Source organism: Phyllopteryx taeniolatus, chromosome 5 (assembly GCF_024500385.1).
Source record: "Phyllopteryx taeniolatus isolate TA_2022b chromosome 5, UOR_Ptae_1.2, whole genome shotgun sequence".
Lineage (NCBI taxonomy): Eukaryota > Metazoa > Chordata > Actinopteri > Syngnathiformes > Syngnathidae > Phyllopteryx > Phyllopteryx taeniolatus.
In genome coordinates this window covers 27,488,465-27,508,466 of record NC_084506.1, presented here as the reverse complement: position 1 = coordinate 27,508,466, position 20,002 = coordinate 27,488,465, and the positions used below count along the sequence as shown (strand labels likewise).

The 20,002-nt window shown below is 40.5% G+C and overlaps 1 long non-coding RNA gene across 1 annotated transcript; it reads left to right on the top strand.

Annotated features, from left to right (window-relative positions):
- Positions 1-11,834: 11,834 nt before the first annotated feature.
- Positions 11,835-19,639, top strand: LOC133478227 (uncharacterized). The gene is made up of 3 exons (XR_009788623.1): positions 11,835-11,874; positions 17,054-17,543; positions 17,707-19,639. It is a non-coding gene; the product is annotated as an uncharacterized LOC133478227 (long non-coding RNA).
- The last annotated feature ends 363 nt before the right edge of the window (positions 19,640-20,002 follow it).

The following is a 20,002-nucleotide window of genomic DNA, read 5'->3' as shown; positions in this document are numbered from 1 at the left end:
TAATAATTATTATGGTGTTGGCCTCTTTGCAAATGTAATAAGTGAGCCCAAAATGTGATATTAAATAACATTATGGGCTTATTACATTTTAAAAAGGACATTTATTATCATAAGGGCCATTATTACATTATGGGCTTCTAAACTGTAATAGGCCCATAGCGTGATAACTGGCCAGTAACGTAAAAAAGGTCCTGAATGTACAGTGTAACGTCCATTACAGTTGAAACTAGACGTTTACATACACTATTTAAAAAGACAAATACACTTTCTTTTCCCACTGTCTCACATGAAATTAGACTAAACATTTCCTGTTTTATGTCCACTGGGATTACCAAAATTATTTATATTTGCTCAATGCCAGAATAACGAGAGAATTATTATTTTTTGTATAATTTAAGTCAGAAGTTTACATACAATAAGGTTACTATGCCTTTAAACATCCATCTGTACTGTGCTGCACTGTACTGTACTGCAATTTGGAAAAACTCAGATGAAGATGTCATGTATTTTGAAGTTTCTGATTTTTTTTAACAGAAATGTTTATTGACAACATTTCTGTTAATTAGAGACACAGCTATGGATGTATTTGACGGCACACCTCGTATACATTCTTCAGGTGCTCGATCAAATTTGTGTTGAAGCATTTAGATGACGTTCTCTACGACGTACTTCAGTGGTGCAAAAACTGCAAATAACTTGTTGTTTGTCTGAGACACCGCAAAATGGTCCCACACCGACGACGTGTTTTTTCACCGACAAGATTGAAAAAAACTTGATTGGCCGTCAGATAGTTACAGTACTGCGCAACAAGACACGTGACAAGGCTAAAAATAATGTACATTTGCAGATAGTTTAAAAGGGTAAGGACCAGACACAACTTGTAGAGATTATGCTAACCATCAAGTTAAAAATACAAATACATCGAGAGAGGGAGAGTGATAGAGACAGACTGAGATGCACTTTCACAGTTATATCCAAAAATAAAAAAGTAAAAAAAAGTGATATTAGGATATTATTACAGTATGGGCTTAGGTATTAAATTTTCAAAAAGATATATATATATATATAATATATATATATATATATATATATCTTTATCTTTATATCTTTTTGAAAATGTAATACCTGAGCCCATACTGTAATAATATCCTAATATCACTTTATTTAACTTTTTTATTTTTATATTTGCTCAATGCCAGAATAACGAGAGAATTATTATTTTTTGTGTAATTTAATATATATAATATAATATATATATATATATATATATATATATGTGTGTGTGTGTTTTTACTTGGCCAATAATGTAATAACCAGTCAATAACATAATAAATTACTACATTATTGGACAAAAGTTATTAAGTTATATGCCCAGGACGTTTATTACATTAGTGGCCAGTTATTACATTGTGGGCCTACTACATTTTAAAAAGGGCAGTCAATGTACTAAAGAAACCTCGTCGGCTGTCGTAAAAAGGGTGTATGCAACAAAACTTGACAGTACGTAGTAGTACAACTTGGAGGCAGTCCATAGTGGGCAGGGAAGTATATTTATTTCCCATCTCACACCCGCTGCCTTCAACTCTTCTAAAGCTAATGCCTAGATCAGACTACAGGATTTTAGCCCCGATATAGGCCCGATTAGCTATCGCAGCCGATTTCCCAGATCGGGCCCAACAAATTTTGTCGGGAACGACAAAAATTCTTGTAGCGTGACATAATCCATGAGCAACGATTTGGCCCTATAATAGCTCTACAACGTTAAAATGAAAAGTCTAGCAAGTTAGATTTTTTTGGATAGCTTCCATGTAGTGTGACATATCAACGACAACTCTCCGACAGTGCACCTTGACATCGACCAAAAGGATTGCATATTGTGACCGGCGCATCACCTCCCGTGCTTCCCGTTGTCAACATTTATTCACACGTACAAACCATCCATCCATCCATCCATCCATTTTCTGAGCCGCTTCTCCTCACTAGGGTCGCGGGCACGTACAAACCAATGTTTACCAAAGCTTTAGAGCATGATTCGACAGAACGCTGACATGTTTACGTACAACCGTTAGTGCTAGCACTAGCTTGCTTGGCTACATAACGTTTTGTTACCTGCGTGCGAGCCGTATCGTATTAAAAGTATGTGAACATACCTCAAGCAATCCTTGAATGAACGTTCTCTCCCAAGCACCAGTGACGAACACCACACGTTTTTCCTCATTTTGTCCCCCACACGTTTTTTCCCCCCACACTGACACACACATAAACAATACATTGGCGCGGCGCATTGTTGTTGTCGTCGCCATGGTAACGAGTATTACTGGTCGCGTTGGCCGGTGACACACGTTTTCCGCTTCCACCTCTCCGACAGTGTTTGATTTGACAAGATAAAGCCCAGTGATCTTAAAAGACGGGATACGATGCTATCGGAATATATGTCGTGTAGTCTTGCCACTTCTGCCCGAGAAACGGCAAGATTTGATGGCAGTAGTCTGACAGAGTGCAATCGGGAAAGATCAAATTTGTCTTGTAGTCTGATCCAGCCATAAACCATGTGTTTGATTTACCTATAATGCCTGCCGTGGCATATCTGTTTATAACGCTTAGTGTTGAATGTGTGTGGCAGGTATGCACTTTGAACTTGGGCAGCCACAAAAAAAATGTTTAAAACAAAAATTGACTTTAAGAATAATAAATTCATAAAATTGATCAATCCCCCAGCCCTACCTTCTCGCTTTTGAACTTGACAGAGGTAATACTAAAACAAAAACATAAAATCTGCTTATTTAAGTAGATAACAACATGTGACATACAACAAGAAAAAACAGTCCAAACAATGTCAGTTTTTGAGTTCTACATGCAAACAACAGTAGCAGGTTTTAGAAAATCACCATTGGCAAAGTTAATTATGGCTAGAAGCCCTATACGGCCCGGTGTAACCACTCAATTCTAACTTTTTTCCAAAGAATGGAAGAATTACCTACATATAAATAGGAGGTGAAAATAATCCCCAAAAATCTATATCAATTTGATAAGTGAATAAGTAAATCATCATTTTTGCACAATTCATTATTTTATAACAATCTGTTTGGATAGTTGGCATCATGTTTTTAATTTCAACAATTTTACTTCATACCTCGTGTGTAAAAGCAAAAACTGGTGTAAAAGAAGATAGACGAGCTATAAACTACAGTGTTAGTTCTGCTGTCAGTGCTGTGTTCACTGCAAGGCAAAAAAGGCGGGTGGGGGTCTACCTCCTCACAGAAGACTTGCACTGTCACACAGGGAGTGTTACCACATCTCAAAAAGGGGACGTCACAAAGCACTACCTCCCTTGTTCCCGCTCCTCTTTTCTCCCTGCTTCACACATGATTCTCATAGGCTCCCACTGATTCATGTGATACATTGGAGATGGTGAGCATAAAGGAGACCTTCCCCAACACTCACACATCTCAACACTTCTGCCGTGAACCTGAGTCTCTGAATTGCCTTTCAATCTCGTCTAGTTATAAAAACCTCGTCCTTGCATCAAGTCACATAACAAAAAAATCCTTTTTTTTGTTCTGTAAACATGGTGTATTATAAACTTCGCTTAACTGAATTGTTGAGAGACTCACTCATCAACTGTCTGAACAGGATTATGTGTGTTCAGGTCCAAGGAGAAGAACGAAATATCTTTAAGTCAGTCTGGCCACATTACAGCAACAGCTGCCTCACACACTTATTGATGGCAACAGCGGGAAAAATGAGGTTGAGGCCAAACTTGATGTCAGTTGAGATCTGCATAGCGAACCACAGTCACTTAACAGTGATGTGAATATTTCACTGCGATTGGCTGGCGACCAGTCCAGGGTGTACCCCACCTCTCACCCAGAGTCAGCTGGGATAGGCTCCAGCATGCCCGCTACCCGAGTGAGGGATAAGCGGTATGGAAAATGGATGGATGGATGTTGAATACTTCAACTGTCTGGAGAATAGCTGAAAAAAATAACAGTACAAAGATGGCCAAACTTCCAACATCTATGTGAAAAAGTTTTGTAACTGTTGATTATGAACATACAAGCATGGATGAGGACAGTCTGCTAGTGTAGCAGGTGCTGTATTGTCAGCACTCTAGGCTTTGTCATCTTACACACAACGGTAGTGATGAGTCTGTGTGTTTGTATTTTTCACCATCAAAAATGTAATGCTGTGCCCAACTCCATGAATAAAAACACTAAAAATGATTTATTATACCGGCGTCAAGCTCATTTCATATCAGTGAAGTTGTCCTCAGAGGTCCTGTTAGAACTAAGAGTATAAATATATGTTCTTCTTTTATCATAATAATGAAATAAAGGCCTCTGAATCAGATTTTTTTTTTAAGGCGAGAAAAATATTAGCAAGCAGATATTCATGTGTAAAACTATTGAACATTTTAGTATAGAAAGAGTAAATAGTACTTTTGAATTGATGTCAGGCAGTGGTTCTGAAACGTTTTACACCAAGTACCATCTCAAAAAATACCTGGGTCTCCAAGTACCACCATAATGACCAACAATAAAATACAGTAGTTTCGTAAGTGTTCATCAAAAATTCATAAAATGAATATTTAATTTTACTGTAAACCAGAGTAACAAGATTAACACAAAAAAAACCTACGTAAATAATGGTTTAATTTACAAGTATTACACAAAAGTTCAATAACAACTGTACCTATATAAATGTTTGATAACCAACAGTTCTAAAAGATTAAATGTATTGTACTTAAACGTGAAATAAAACGGAACTGTACTTAACAAATGTATTATACTGGATAAAATAAAATGTTTAAGCCACTGCAAGCTATACACAAACTGAACATTTAATAGTGATTCTTTCACATAGCGCTCGAGGGAGCCCACGTACCACTAGTGGCACTTGTACCACACTTTGACAACAAATGATGAAACTACACTATATTGCAAAAAGTATTCGCTCACCTGCCTTGACTCGGATAGGATTTAATGTGACATCCCATTCTTAATCCATAATCAGAATCAGAATTAGAATCAGCTTCATTGGCAAAGTATGTTACAAGATACACAAGGAATTTGTCTCTGGTAGTTGGAGCCACTCTAGTATGACAAAAAAATCCACTATGACAAAATATACATTTAGGACAAAAAAACACCAGTATGGAGAGTCATTGAGCAATGAAAGTGTACCACTAGTGCGTTGATGCTGATATAATGTCAATTGTGCAAATGATGCAGAGTTCTCAAGCAATTTAGAGAAATTTTGGAACAGGGTGTCACAGTGTCCGACTGCTTAGCACATCTGCCTTACAGTTCTGAGGACCCGGGTTCAAATCCGGCCTCGCCTGTCTGGAATTTGCATGTTCTCCCCGTGCCTGCGTGGGTTTTCTCCGGGTACTCCGGTTTCCTCCCACATCCCCAAAACATGCATGGTAGGTTAATTGAAGACTCTAAACAGCCCATAGGTGTGAATGTGAGTGTGAATGGTTGTTTGTTTGTATGTGCCATGCGATAGGCTGGCAACCAGTTAAGGGTGTATCCCACCTCTCGCCCGAGGATAGCTGGTATAGGCTCCAGCACGCCCGTGACCCTAGTGAGGATTAGTGAAAAGGAAAATGAATGAATGAATGTTGGAACAGGAAGGGGACATCTCCAAACTGTTCCCACAAAGTTGAAAATGTCCAAAATATTAGCCCCCGAGCTCGACTGAAATGAACTCTGAATGCTTCAGCATACCAAGAGATTTTTGAAAGTCAAACAGTTTGGGGATTACACTTTCCCCTTCCTAAACATTGTTGAACACCTTCCCACAAATGTTGAAGCTGTTATAGCTGCAAAGGGTTACACCACATCATAATAAACCATATAGATTTAGAATGGGATATCACTTACAATCAAATGTGAGTCAAGGCAAGTGAGCAAATACTTTTGGCAAAAAAAAGTGTAGCTGCCCAGCACTGATCTTTACTTGCAGGGCACATAAAATGGCTTGGTGGGTAAGGTAAATCATTGAGTTTGACCCATAAACTTACTGAAATTTAAAAAGAGCCAAGAAAGATATTGCTCGGAGATGTAGAGTAGCAGTGTAAGGTAAGAAGAATAGATGGTGGCCCCAAGTACGCCAATATCCTTACATTTTGTTCATGTGGCCAATATACAGTATTGCCAACTTCTCAGGGAACCTGCAACACAACAAACTTGGAGTGTACTCTAATTTTGTGCCATTATGGGTTTAATTATTTGCTTCTTGATTCAAATGCTGAATTTGCTGTTTTGAATCATCATGTTTGTCCAATAAGAAAAACTGGGACTTTCTAGACTTCGACCCAAGTTTTACCAGGGCAGTGAGAGAAGAGTGTTGTTCCAGCAGCCAACCATGAATCAGGTAAACTTTGTTATGTAACTTGGTGCGATTGCTTTCCAGTGAAAGCAGTGGTAGCCTGAGACTTTTCAGTACAAAGCTTACACGTGTTCATAGCCCTTACTTAGCGGGTCTACGTAATAGAGAACGAGCAGCTGAGAGCCATCTGCTGCGGAGGGCAAAGCCTTAACAAGTAGGAAAACTGTCAGAGAGGATTAATGTACTACCTTAAACCTGAGTTAATAATAAATGGGATGTTTATTCGTTCAAGGGGGAGGCCATAGATAACAGCACTCCAAACCCCTCCCCTTACTGCCAAAAAGATAAATTCTGGTTAAGTGGAGGACCCGCCTGCTTTGTGGACGCCAGTTCCTAAATTATTATGAGCAAAACACAAGTTTTATAGTAGCTATTGTCACTAATGGAAAAGGTCAGACTGCTTGTGTTCGTATTAAGAAACTTTACAATACTGCTTGGTATCAGTGTATGTCATAAAATTAAATATCTTAAGATACCTTGAAAAGGTTAATGACAATAGTTTAAATGCAGAATTTTAACGTATTAGTGTATTTATTATCGTGGCTGTAATTTGAAGTGGGATAGACCTGATAGGTATGTTACATAGTGAAATATTAATTAATTACTTATATTCACCATAAAATAAATACAGTTGCTCCAAAAAAATTGAAAAGCCACCTAACTAATTTAGTGTGTCACCAACAGTGCACTTTTTAGTTCAGTGCAACAAATTAAATGCAGAAGTCAAAGTTCACGTATGCACGTAAAGGTTAGAGTCCCTGTAAAGCAAGAATGTTTGTCTTGTAAATTTGACACACCACAGAGAAGAGTGTTGTTGACAACTTTGCCTAATTTAAATGATTAAACAAATTGCCAAGTATATAAAATGAGGCTTAGAAAAAAATAATTTAAATGCAATTCCTCATCTCCACTCGCAAACGCTGTGGGCATGTTCGCTAGGGTTGGGAATCTCTGGCATGAGGCCGATTCGACACGTCTAGACACACAGGTCACGATTCGATTCAATAACAACATCTTTACGGGTGCAACGATTCAATACGATTCAAAGAGGTTCACCTCTTTGTGAACAAGTGCGTGAGAAAATAGTCGAACAGTTTAATGACAATGTTCTTCAATGTACAATTGCAAGGAATTTAGGGATTTCATCATCTACGGTCCATAATATCATCGAAAGGTTCAGAGAATCTGGAAAAATCAGTGCATGTAAGCGGCAAGGCCGAAAACCAACATTGAATGCCCGTGACCTTCGATCCCTCAGGCGGCACTGCATCAAAAACCGACATCAATGTGTAAAGGATATCACCACATGGGCTCAGGAACACTTCAGAAAACCAATGTTAGTAAATACAGTTCGGCGCTACATCCGTAAGTGCAACTTGAAAGTCTACGATGCAAAGCAAAAGCCATTTACCAACAACGCCCAGAAACGGCGTCAGCTTCTCTGGGCCCGAGCTCATCTAAGATGGACTGATGCAAAGTGGAAAAGTGTTCCGGGGTCCGGCGAGTCCACATTTCAAATTGTTTTTGGAAATTGTGGACGTCGTGTCTTCCGGGCCAAAGACGAAAAGAACCATCTGGACTGTTATGGACGAAGTTCAAAAGCCAGCATCTGTGATGGTATGGGGCTGTGTTAGTGCCAATGGCATGGGTAACTTACACGTCTGTGAAGGCACCATTAATGCTAAAATGTACACACAGGTTTTGGAGAAACATATGCTGCCATCCAAGCAACGTCTTTTTCATGGACGCCACTGCTTATTTCAGCAAGACAATGCCAAACCACATTATGCACGTGTTACAACATTGTGGCTTCGTAGTAAAAGAGTGCGGGTACTAGACTGGCCTGCCTGCAGTCCAGACCTGTCTCCCATTGAAAATGTGTGGCGCATTATGAAGCGTAAAATACGACAACAGAGACCCGGGACTGTTGAACAGCTGGAGCTGTACGTCAAGCAACAATAAGAAAGAATTCCACCTACAAAGCTTCAACAATTAGTGTCCTCAGTTCCCAAACATTTATTGAATGTTGTGAAAAGAAAAGGTGATGTAAAACATGACCTTGTCCCATCTTTTTTGGAATGTGTTGCAGTCATAAAATTCTAAGTACATGATTATTTGCTAAAAGCAATAAAGTTTATCAGTTTGAACATTAAATATATTGTCTTTGTAGTATATTAAATTAAATATAGGTCGAAAATGATTTGCAAATCATTGTATTGTGTTTTTGTTTACGTTTAACACAACGTCCCAACTTCATTGGAATTGGGGGTTGTACTACTACTGCAACCTGAAAAATGGCACCCAAAAATATGAGGGGCACAGAAATAGTGAAACTCTATTCAACGCTAAATCACCACAATACAGTACTACATCTTTTCGCATGTTTTCAACAATTATATTTAAAGATGTATTATGTATTTAGAAACAGCTCTATGAATTTACTTTACAGGGTCTTGAATGAAAACTGATCTTAAAATAGAATCACCACTGATGCAGTGCAATCTATCAATCAAAACTTTACGTACAGTATATAGCACTTTTTATGCATGAGAAATGCAGCACAAAGTGCTGTACATAGTAAAACAGGAACAAAACAGAACAAATGTTATGAGCATACACACACACACAAACAGACATACATGCACATTTGTGCACTTACACATATGCAGAGTGATAAATGAAAAACTAAAATAAGAAATCACTTACTTTGTAATGTAATTTGTAATGAGGAAATACCAGTTAAAAAAGAATTGGAAGTTAGAGAATCAAAAATGAAAAGATTGAGACAATTAAAGCTAAAATATAGTAAAAAAAATAAAGATAAATAAATTTTAAAAAAGCTAACAGAGGACATAAAAATACCAAGCTGAAATCAATAAATATGCTAGAAGAGTTAAAATAAATAAATGAATACAAATATCAATAAAAGTATAGAATATACTACAACCTCACTGTTTATTTAAAGGCTAGGCTAAACAGACACAGTATGTCTTAAGTTTACTTTTTTTGTAAAATACCAAAACTCTCGGCTGCTCTCAGGTTTGCAGGTAGGCTGCTCAACAGGCGAGGAACAATTGTTTTTGTTCTAATTAACATGACGAATGATACAAAAATCTAAAGTATTTCATTGAGGGTTTTCATGCTTCAATACAGGAAATATTGTGCCAATATTTGCACTTCGATTGTAATAGGTACAGCACTTGTGACCACCTACACAGCACCTATCAATGCAAAATCCCCACTAAAGCGCTTCAAGAGAACGCTAAAGGCAACCTTTAAACTGGGGATGCGCATCTCTTACTTAGCTGCTGCTGCATGCAAGAAAATGTGGGAAAGAAAGCCCTGAGAAGAAGTCAAGGAAACATCTTCTTCTCTCCACTCTTTGCTTCCCTCCTGGAGGGCTGCATTAGCCCATGGTGAGGATTTAACTAATGAGCCTCACTTTCTCTCCACTGAGCCCATCCCAAGACGGCCTTCCTCTCACAATTGGCTCCAAAGGGTTTAAATGTGGCTGGTCGCTGTAAAGTTCAACTGTCTGATAGATTATAGGAATATACAATAGATAGACAAGATAGAGTAGAGGGGCAATATTAAATTTTATTTAAGCATATAGTATGTAAATGCATACCGAGGCAATTTGATCTGAGGATTTTTTAGCATTATTACCTACGTAAACAAAACCATGCATTAATGTCTATAAAAAGTTAATCTAAGGTCAAATACACCTACAGTTAAACAAACAGGAACTCAAAGACTTCAGGGAAAAAAAGCCTACCGCATTTTCACAACCATAAGGCCTTTCCCTGCTTGCTGGTCTGTCACACAGATCTGGACTTGTCTTGCGATACCAAGGGGATTATTTTAGGGTGGCTTTGGCTCAGTAGGTAGAACAGGTTCAAATCCCTGCTACGACTGTCCGTCCGCATGTCGAAGTGTCCTTGGGCAAGACACTGAACCCTAATTTGCTCCCAGTGGGTCTGGCAGCGCCTCGCATGGCAGCAGTCGCTCATTGGTTTATGAATGTCTGTGTGAATGTGAGGCTTTGTAAAGCGCTTTGGGCACTGTGATGGTGTAGATAAAGCGCTATTTAAGTGCAGTCCAGTTACCATTTATTTTTCACAAGATATCACATAAACTACATTTTTTAATGCATCTCAAGATTCAAATTAACCTTGCTGGTTGCATTCCTTAACCGAAGAGCATTGACGTCCGTATTATTGGGAACCTTTTATTTTGAAGGTGGCTTTCGCCGCGAGTTGGCGACCTATTACCGTAATGCCTAGTATGAACAAAATTAGGGGCGGCTGGCTTGATTGCTACTTTACGAGTGGAGGCTGGCTTGACCGCAGTCATTTTCGGAGGTCCTTAGCCAAACCGATGTTGTTTTGCACAATGCACATACCGGCGCTACATACCTACTGGGGGCGTGCCTTTAGAGTCCTCCTTCACGCGCGTCCTTCCCCCTTTAACGGCCGCATGCTGTCCTCAGCCACGTCCGCTTTTCCTCTGTATAAGTAGCGTGTCGGCAGGAAATGCTCCCAGTCAGTCAAGCAGAGCGCTCATCACACAACAATATTTATAGATTTTGGAACTCGGTGCACACATAAGGCACGCCGCATTGTAATGTGCCCCGTCCATTTTGGAGAAAATTTAAGACTTTTAAGTGCGCCTTATGGTCGTGAAAATACGGTAACTTCTTTTCACGTATGACTGTAAATAAAACTGGAAAGAAAGGTTTTACAGGCATGCCAGTTTCCTGTAGGAAATATTGTTTCCAAAACCACACAACACAGAGGTCGACCATGGTCCAGGAATCTTCTGTGTTTGACCTAAGATATGAAGTGAAGTCACAGTGAGACTTCTCTTCTGTCCAGACCCTTCATTGACGTTCTTTCTAAAACCTACAACTATAGGTGATCCTATTCATACAAAACGGGCTGAAGACTTAACGACTAACATGAAGTGATGTAAAGGTTTTCTGGTTTCATTTTGAAATGATAATGGCCACCATGGCTATTTGCAATAAAAATATATAAAATAGAAAATGGAAAAATATCCAAGTTTCTGAAAATATGTAACCTCATGTCAGAAATAATTTATATTCATATCATGCAGTGAAAACAGTTCACATTATTGCTGGCTTAAACTGCACATTCTAAGTAAAGACATCTACATTGCAAATTCTCTCAGGATCTACCATACCTTCTCATGTGTCCATTGCACAGACATCACTTTTGCAATATGGATGTGCGTGTGTGCGTGTGCAAGAATTCTCTCGACTGTTCCACTCACAGGAACAGCTGACAAAAAGCTTATCACAGAGGATTAACTACTGCTTTTCAATGTGTTTTTCCACATCACAACTCTATTTTTTTTGGCAGCCCACCAAAGAGGATGGGTGTGGCAGGAGGCAAATCTCTTTCGAAATCCCACTGGCGATGGTTCCAGGCTGACATGACAACTTGTCAAGCGGCAAGCCAGGTAAGCATTTACGCTGAGAGCGTGGCAGATGAAAACTGACACACGGCATGATTATTTAGTGCATGTGCGAAGCTGACGAACATTACCTGATGGCGTCAGACAGGAAACAAACTTTATGTAATGTCTCTTTCAATCCTCACTGTATTCATCATCTCTGAGTAACTGCACTGACCTTACTCCACACTGAACTGTAGCCTGGGTGTGTCCCTGCGTTTAAATAATGCCTTTTCAATAGCCGCTGCTTTGTATGCATGGCAACCAATAATAAACAATCCTTGCACTCTGATTCATCATTCACCATCTTGAAGCCTGAATACCTCAACCCTCATGACGATGAAGAGAGCGTGTTTAGAAAAGGTGTTCCGTGATCCAGAAGAGAGTGTAACAGTAAAAATGGATTTATTTTACAGAACAAGCAAGCTCCCTCATTAGGCGTCCGGGGGACACTCATTTGCAATAGCGTGAATATCACCCTCAACTGTGAATTCTCAGAGGTTTTTGGGGCGATATAAATCATTAAGACAGAAACTCCTTGGAGATGCTCCAGTGGTCATGCACCTTTTGAGGCAAAATGCATTTGATTTCATTTGTTTCACACACAGTCATTTCTGCAGCGCATAACAAGCCAGTTGATGTCAAATTTAACCCCTTGTTGAGATCATTTGCATTCGTATTCCAGCTCATTTGTACACCCGATCTGCAAAATGGTTGTTGAGGGATTGGAAGCCAGGGGTGATAAATGAGATCAGGTGATTTATAGCACGCTTCTTAAATGTCATTTATGAAGCAAAGACTTATGAGCAAACAGGGTGGACTGAGCTCATTTCGATGCTTTAGGTGAGCCATGCCTCTGAAGCGGCGATACGCACGATGGAGGAGGATGTTCATTGTGATGGAGCCATTGTTCTTCTGCTAATCCTAACTCTGCTTCTCCACCAACCAGCGCTGCGGGCTTAAATGAAGCTAGCTACCCGTTTAATTCTCTACTTTGGGCACCCATTGTTTTTGTTCCACTCATAAATAAAATAGGCTCAAGAAACAGCAATTGAATGTGAAGCATGTCTGTAGAAATGCATTGTGACTCGCAAACAGAGGGTGCCCAACACACTCCCCCACTTCCCGCAGCTCGCTTCGGACTGGCTCGTGTCGTCTGCCAGGAGATGTGCAGTGGCAGCGATACGACTGTGGTGCTGAAGAGCACATCAAAGACGAGGGGGAGCGGGGGGCTGTGAGAGGTCCGCTTTACCTTTGAACATAGAATAGGATTGGAGACTGTGCCAGCTCTCTGCAGGCAAGGCTCAGGCTGATCAGAGGCTGCCCGGCACGCCGAATGCGGCAGCAGCAGTGGGCACAAACACTCGCACTATAGTCGCTTTCAAAGCAGCCCTCTACCCAACACTGATAGCCTACACACAGACCCAGTGCAAGCGTCTCCACCGAGGGAGCCCGCACGGCAAACACTCGGAGCTGAGGCAGCGTCAGCGTGAACACAGTCAGTGATCCGACAGTCTCTTGCATAGTTCCTCCTAAATACTGCATTTGCCGCTATGGTAAAATGGCTTGAGGAGAAATGATATGTGCATACTTGAACTGCGACTCGGTGTAGCCACAGTGTTATTACCGAAAATGAATTACACAAACACCTTTATGTCTGCACAGGCCGACAGTAACAGGATAGCAGGCATACATTTAGCTTGCTTTCCAGACGGTTCCTAGGGATTGATGCAGTTAAATTGACCATTTGGGGTTTTTCTTCTAGTTCTTTTTACAAAATATTTATTGCATGCGTCTCGTTGATTGTTCTGCTGTAGAGTTTGGACAGGGCCACAGCTGAAGCCTGGGAGATAAAAAGAGGATGGAGGTGTGTGCGTGTTTGTGTTGCGGGGTGTTTAGGATACGGGGGAGGAGGTACTAATGCTTCCTGTACTGTCACTGGACTGTAAAACGCAGATGGGACCCCGCCGCGTCGCTTGCTGAGCCGAGAGAAAATCCCCTTATCCAAAACGATTTGATCAAAAAGTCTCACGTGTGGCCTTAATTATTCCTTTTCATGACAATAACCTAGATCAATAAGGTGCTTTGCACACCCCAGCACTGGCATTGAAATATTACTTAACTGTGTTTAGCAGTAAACATTCGTGAGCATCCTCCTTTCTCCTCAAAATCTGAATGGATGGCATCGCTAAGGTTGAACAAAATTGATTCTGGACAAGGGTCAGATTTTGTTTAGATTTCAAAATAAAATAAAAAAAATCAAGAGGAAATAATGGCAATAAAAATATTTTCTGGGGTCAAACTGCCTCCATCATAAAACCTTTATTAACTGTAAAGGTAATTTTGGAAGAAATATTTTAACACTTTTAATTGTAATCATATACAGTATGTGACAAATACCCATACGGTTAAAGCGTCCGAAATTTTCCCGAAATATTGAGTTGAATCTCTAATTTTAAGACTTCTGTAGACAAACCACTGCATCTCAAAAGTAATGATATAAAGTCCCTGCAATCTTGTAATTTCTGCGCCATGATGTTTTAATAATAAATTTCACAAATTATCTCCAAAAACATGCGTAGGCAGAGAAGCATTTACAGGCCGAAAGCATTATCAGGTTAAGCAGAAGAAAGCAATGAGTTGGCAGTTTGCTTGCTTTGCGTGTAATCTCTGCCCCCATATCAACGTAACAAATTTCATGTGGACCAAAAAAGAAAAAAAAAAACAAGTCAGGGATGGGGGGTAGTGTGCTGGCAGAGGCACACCAATTAAACAGATAATTATGTAAATGTAGCCTTTACTTAGTCAGCGAGTGGGCAGTGTACGCATCCAGCACTTTCTACAGGGCAAGGGCCACCTTGCACTCACGGGAGACTCTCGTCAAGCTACCTTTGTTTTCATTTACACACACACACACACACACACACACACACACACACACACACACATCACCTTTCATTATCAGAAACAAGAAATTGATATGCTTAAATCAAAGACAACAAAGAAAGGGAGATCCCCTCCTGACTATGCAAGAAGCCTTTTTTGTGTTTGTACTGTCAAATGTTGTGAGGGGTACAAATAACATCGATCCTTAAAGTACTCCAAATAGGCATCCTCTATTTGGGCACCAACTGCAAGTGTGTGGGACTGAAGGAGTGCAGCACCGCAGGCCAATGATTGCTCAACACTTCCATGTGACAAAGGAAATGGAACTTTGCTTGTCTTTATTTCCTTTATTACCTTTATTTCAGTTTGCCACACTGTGTTCGAAATAGTAAATCCCAATCAGGGCAGGATAGTGATAGTGATACATAATAGTATCCTTTCTATTTGCCTATACATGAATTCGGCAAAGAAAAAAGGGCATTCTTGCACATTGTCATTATTCGCCAACAACCACACAAAAAGCAATAATTCTTGTCTCCATTTTTCCAATGGTGCTTTGTGTTTTTCTTCCCATTCAACTTTAATATTCAATTCTAATAAAGACGTGAGTATTCTCAACAGACAATAGCCTGTAAAGCTCCACCCTACACAAGCAAACTGTACGGCACTATTGGTCCCCCTACCAAAGAGTACTTAAAAGTAGGACTGTTGGCGCTTGGATAGTTCATAAAAAATGTGCCATACGGAACGAAACCAAATCGCACTATTTGTGAACAACTAAGCTACCGATGGTAAATTTCGAGTTTGCAATTTGTAAAGGAATCTTGCCAACCTTTGACATTTGACATTCCAATTATAGACTACACACATTAAAACCTTCACACTTCAGGCCCAATTTTCTAAAGTTGTAATCATGCAAAAACGGGCATGAACTTGATTACTCACATAAACATGGTGTATATGAAAGCTGATCTACTAACACAGGATTTCCTTGAAGTTCATTTTGCATGTTGTTGGAGGGGTTTATGGAAATAGATGAAGTCAGCACAGGCAATGTGATTCAACCAAACTGAGATGAACTGCAGTGGCTGATTTTGAGTCTTTAAATTCTGCGTGAGGCAAGTGCAAACTGGCATGCACAGTGGTGCCAGCGTAGCCCAAGTGAAATGAGAGGCGGCGAGGAAACCTTCTCCACTCATGTAAACATTTTTGAAATGCCAGAAACAACCCAAAATTTGACATATGTATTGATCAATGCAATTTCAGAGCTTCTGAATGATGAAAGTAGGGCAGCCTGTAAATCAAAGGGAGTCAAGCCATATCTGACAAAACTGGTTTCAACTCTGTATTTCCTTGCGTATGGATCAATTAAATTTAGCACACAGTGACAATTGGCGCTGGCTCTCCACGAGCAGTTTTTCGTAAGCACTATCCCAAGTTTTAAATGCAATGTTACACAGGATTGGCAGATGCACCTAGTTCATGTATACTCAAGATGAGTTAAATCAAACAAAACATGGCTTTTATGTGATTGCTTGCTTCATCAAAATTATTGGAGAAATAGATTTATTTTCTGTAACTGGTAATGTTTCTTTGCCTCTTCCACTAACACTTCCAATTCCATCACGTGACTTCATTTTGCGCAAGCAGTGCTCTCCTCAATTTTCCATGGTGAACACCATCATAGCTTCGTAAAGCGCAAACCCCTCTTTTTAATACAGCGAGTGCCACCATTTTTACACCTGTTGCCAACAGCGCGCACAATATGTAAACATGAGTGAACACTAATTTAGCGCCAGCCATTTGAAATCTTAGTCAATTCGGCCCTTAGTTGTGTGATTTCGCCTGTGCCCGTTTGTCCAACCACTTGTCATGGTGCAAAGAAGGAATGGTGAGAAAACAAAGCACAACTGTGATTGTGACAGGTGCCAGTGCAAGTTTATTTAGAAAGAGCCCTCATTAGTATTGGACGTATCACCTTATTTCTAAAGACGCCTGCCAGATTGTGGTTTTGGAAGCGTAAAGAGCCATTCAAGATGCACACCACAACAAAATACTAATGGAAAACACAAAGCAGTGTGCTGACAGGATTTCGATAAAGGGATTGTTAACAGTGAGTGAGTGAGTGTGTGTGTGAGAGAGAGAGAGAGAGAGAAAGAGAGAGAGAGAGACAGAGAGACAGAGAGAGAGAGAGAGAGAGAGAGAGAGAGAGAGAGAGAGAGAGAGAGAGAGAGAGAGAGAGAGAGAGAGATGATGGAAGCCCGGGTGCTCTAATCCTCATTGCTGTATCTGTACACAGGGGATAAAACGAAAGTAGACCCCAGGAGTTTTGGTATCGGCATCTGCTTGACCACATCTCAGCTGCTTTGATGAGAAGCAGCGGCACATTGGCAAGGTGAAGCAACGTCTCTGCTCAGGCACTCCGCTGCAACATTTATAAAGTTGCCAGCATGGAGGCCCAGAGACAGGGGTCAGCCTCTGATCTATGCATGGCACCCTCTTCCTGAGATGGACCCCAGCTGCTCCTTAACTAAGGTAACACAGCAAGGTCTAGGCCACTAACCATATGCCCCCTGGGAGCTTCTGGAACGTCCAACAAAGGAATGTGGTATTACAGAGTCAGAGTTGAGACTTTTCTGCACATGTGTCAGGGTTGTGAGGGATGAACGGTGAAGCCGCTTGTGCTCGACACAGTGAAGCTGACATGTTTGGATTGGAGAGCGGTCAGTGCCGTCTGCATGGTCGCAACAGAGGCCTCAGCTCAGTCTGACAGCGGAAACCAGGACCAGGTTGTTTTCCTACTCTAGCTCATGGACACTGTTAGAATAACACAAATGTTGAAATACTGACAGTAACTTGGAAGTACCACCGTTCATTACCGGACTTATAACAAAACCATTTTTTCCCTAACACCAGTTTATTCAGTCAGTGTTCTTTTTTTTTTTCCTCCAGATGCATCTGTCCGGATCCAACCTAGTGATTGATTGTAAAACAGTTTCTGGGATTCATGAGTCATGTGTGTCTGTCATGGAATAATAGATGTTCTTTTTTCCCTCCATTATTACAGTCATCCTTTTAAAGAGCAAAGCTAAGTAAAACCATGTGATGTATGTACCTCAAACAAGAAACAAACATGTTTAAAATTGTATTGCTTTGATCTGTGAACATTTAATTGCTTACCTCTCATTCACTTTCAAGTAAAAATACATAGTGAAACAATACTGAGATAGTGTGTGAGCATTTCAAAAACTACAGAAACAAAGTTTCATCGATGTGTACAGCTAGGTCCATAAACATTTGGACAGTGACAGAGGTTTTACCTTTACCTTTATAAAGCACCACAATGGACGACAAAAAACACAGTCAAAACGTGTTAGAAGGGTATGCTTGAAAATCATGATTCTTGAGATTTCACAAAAATATGGACCTTTTAGGACTTAAGGCTTCTTTATACTCACGCGGGCGGCGACCGCGCTGACATCACTGCGGCTATCCCACGCGCGGTTTACCTTTATACTCGAGCGCAACCCACACGCACTGTTTTGAAAATGTCCTGCAGTTCTCCTCCAAGTCGGGTGTGTCGCTACGGCTGGTATTGGCTAGGACACCACAGGGTGGAGTTTCCTCTGCATTTTACGTCTACCATTTGCGATAGCCGTTTTTACAAGGAACAAGGAACAAAGCAACAACAATGTCGACCGTGGAACAGTGTCTGCTAGAACAAATGGACCTAGATGACCAGATGATACGTTTAATTGTACTGCAAAATCAATCAAGAAGGCGGTGGCGTAGATGGTATGTAGAACTAAGGGGAACGCTGAGATGAGAGATGATCTCTGCGGGATTCTACGCGCAGCAACAATTTTTGCCGTGTGCGCGTCAAGTGCCGCACGGCCCGATGAGTCAGTCACGAGATGCAACGTTTCCTTTCTGGATATGCTTTGTCAGGCCAAGTGACATTCTTGATGCCTTCATTTTTGCCACAAACGTTCTCATTCAAATTGTTTGCTGTCAAATCTATTATGGTGGTGTGGATAGGAAAACTCATAGAGGCTATGAATTTTCTAAATACTGGATCAAATTCTACTAAAACATAGCTCACACAATCAGTACAGTACACAAAGCTGAGCCCACAATTCATGAATCCAAAAGTCTGTTACCCTGTTAAAAATGCGCTCCACAACAATCACAGCACCACAGACAGAAAGTCGGGCTGCATTAATTTGTGCGCCTCGTATCCACAGGCAATCTGCAGCAAGACACCAATTACACAGAGTTTTAAAGTGTCTAATTGAGGCCCTTCAGTCTGAATATGTTATTGCCAGCTCTGATTCAAGGATGAAGACAACATGCTCGACTGCAGCCTGCTGCTTACTCTTCAAGGGATATGTGATGTGTGTTAATAGGATGGATGCTCAGCCTTTTGGTTCAGCGTCCTTCGACTGAACCAGCGTGCCTCTGGGTGATAATCCTTATTTTGTTGCATTGGTTTATTACAATGCCAGCAGTCATTTTTTGCATTGAACCACAGGGCCCTTGCCATGTGATGTGGCAGAGAGAGACCCTCCAGTGGCGGCGTCGAGTCGGCAGCATATCACACAGTGGCCTCTAACACATAATGGCGAAAAATTATTCCAAAAAAAAGAATTCTTGAAGAAACCAAGCATGCAGTTGAAAATTAATGTTCTCATTTTTTCTTCCCACGATTCTATCTGCAAGAGTCACACTTTTAAAAACGTCAAACTATGATGGAGACAGGCCAAAAAGAAAAACAAGACCCTTGCGTAGTCTAACTTGAAGAAATCCCTAAAATATGTAGCGTTGCTTTCAATGCACAATAAAGGCAACACTTTGTCCAGATACCTAAGTACGGGTCACAGTGATTACCATCAGTAGAACTCTTTAAAAAAAAAAAAAAAAAAAAAAAAAAAAAAAAAAGAAAAACAGCCACCAGACTCTCATTAGGAAGCCCATGATGGAGTACATAAATAATGCAGCGCACTTAGAACAGTGGCCAGCGTCTGTGCATCCACAAGTGTGTTTGATCTCGTCAAGTTTAGCTCACATTCCTGCATTTATTCTGAGGCGTTTAACTAAGCAAGTTCCTGCAAACGCACACAGGGGTGTCGCGGGGCAGTCACTGGCATTTGATGGGTATAAATATGGGATCGTTTGAAGACGAACCCAAAAGACTAATGGCGCTGTAACACTTCAACTGGGAAGATGGGCTAATGAGAAGCCGACCCCG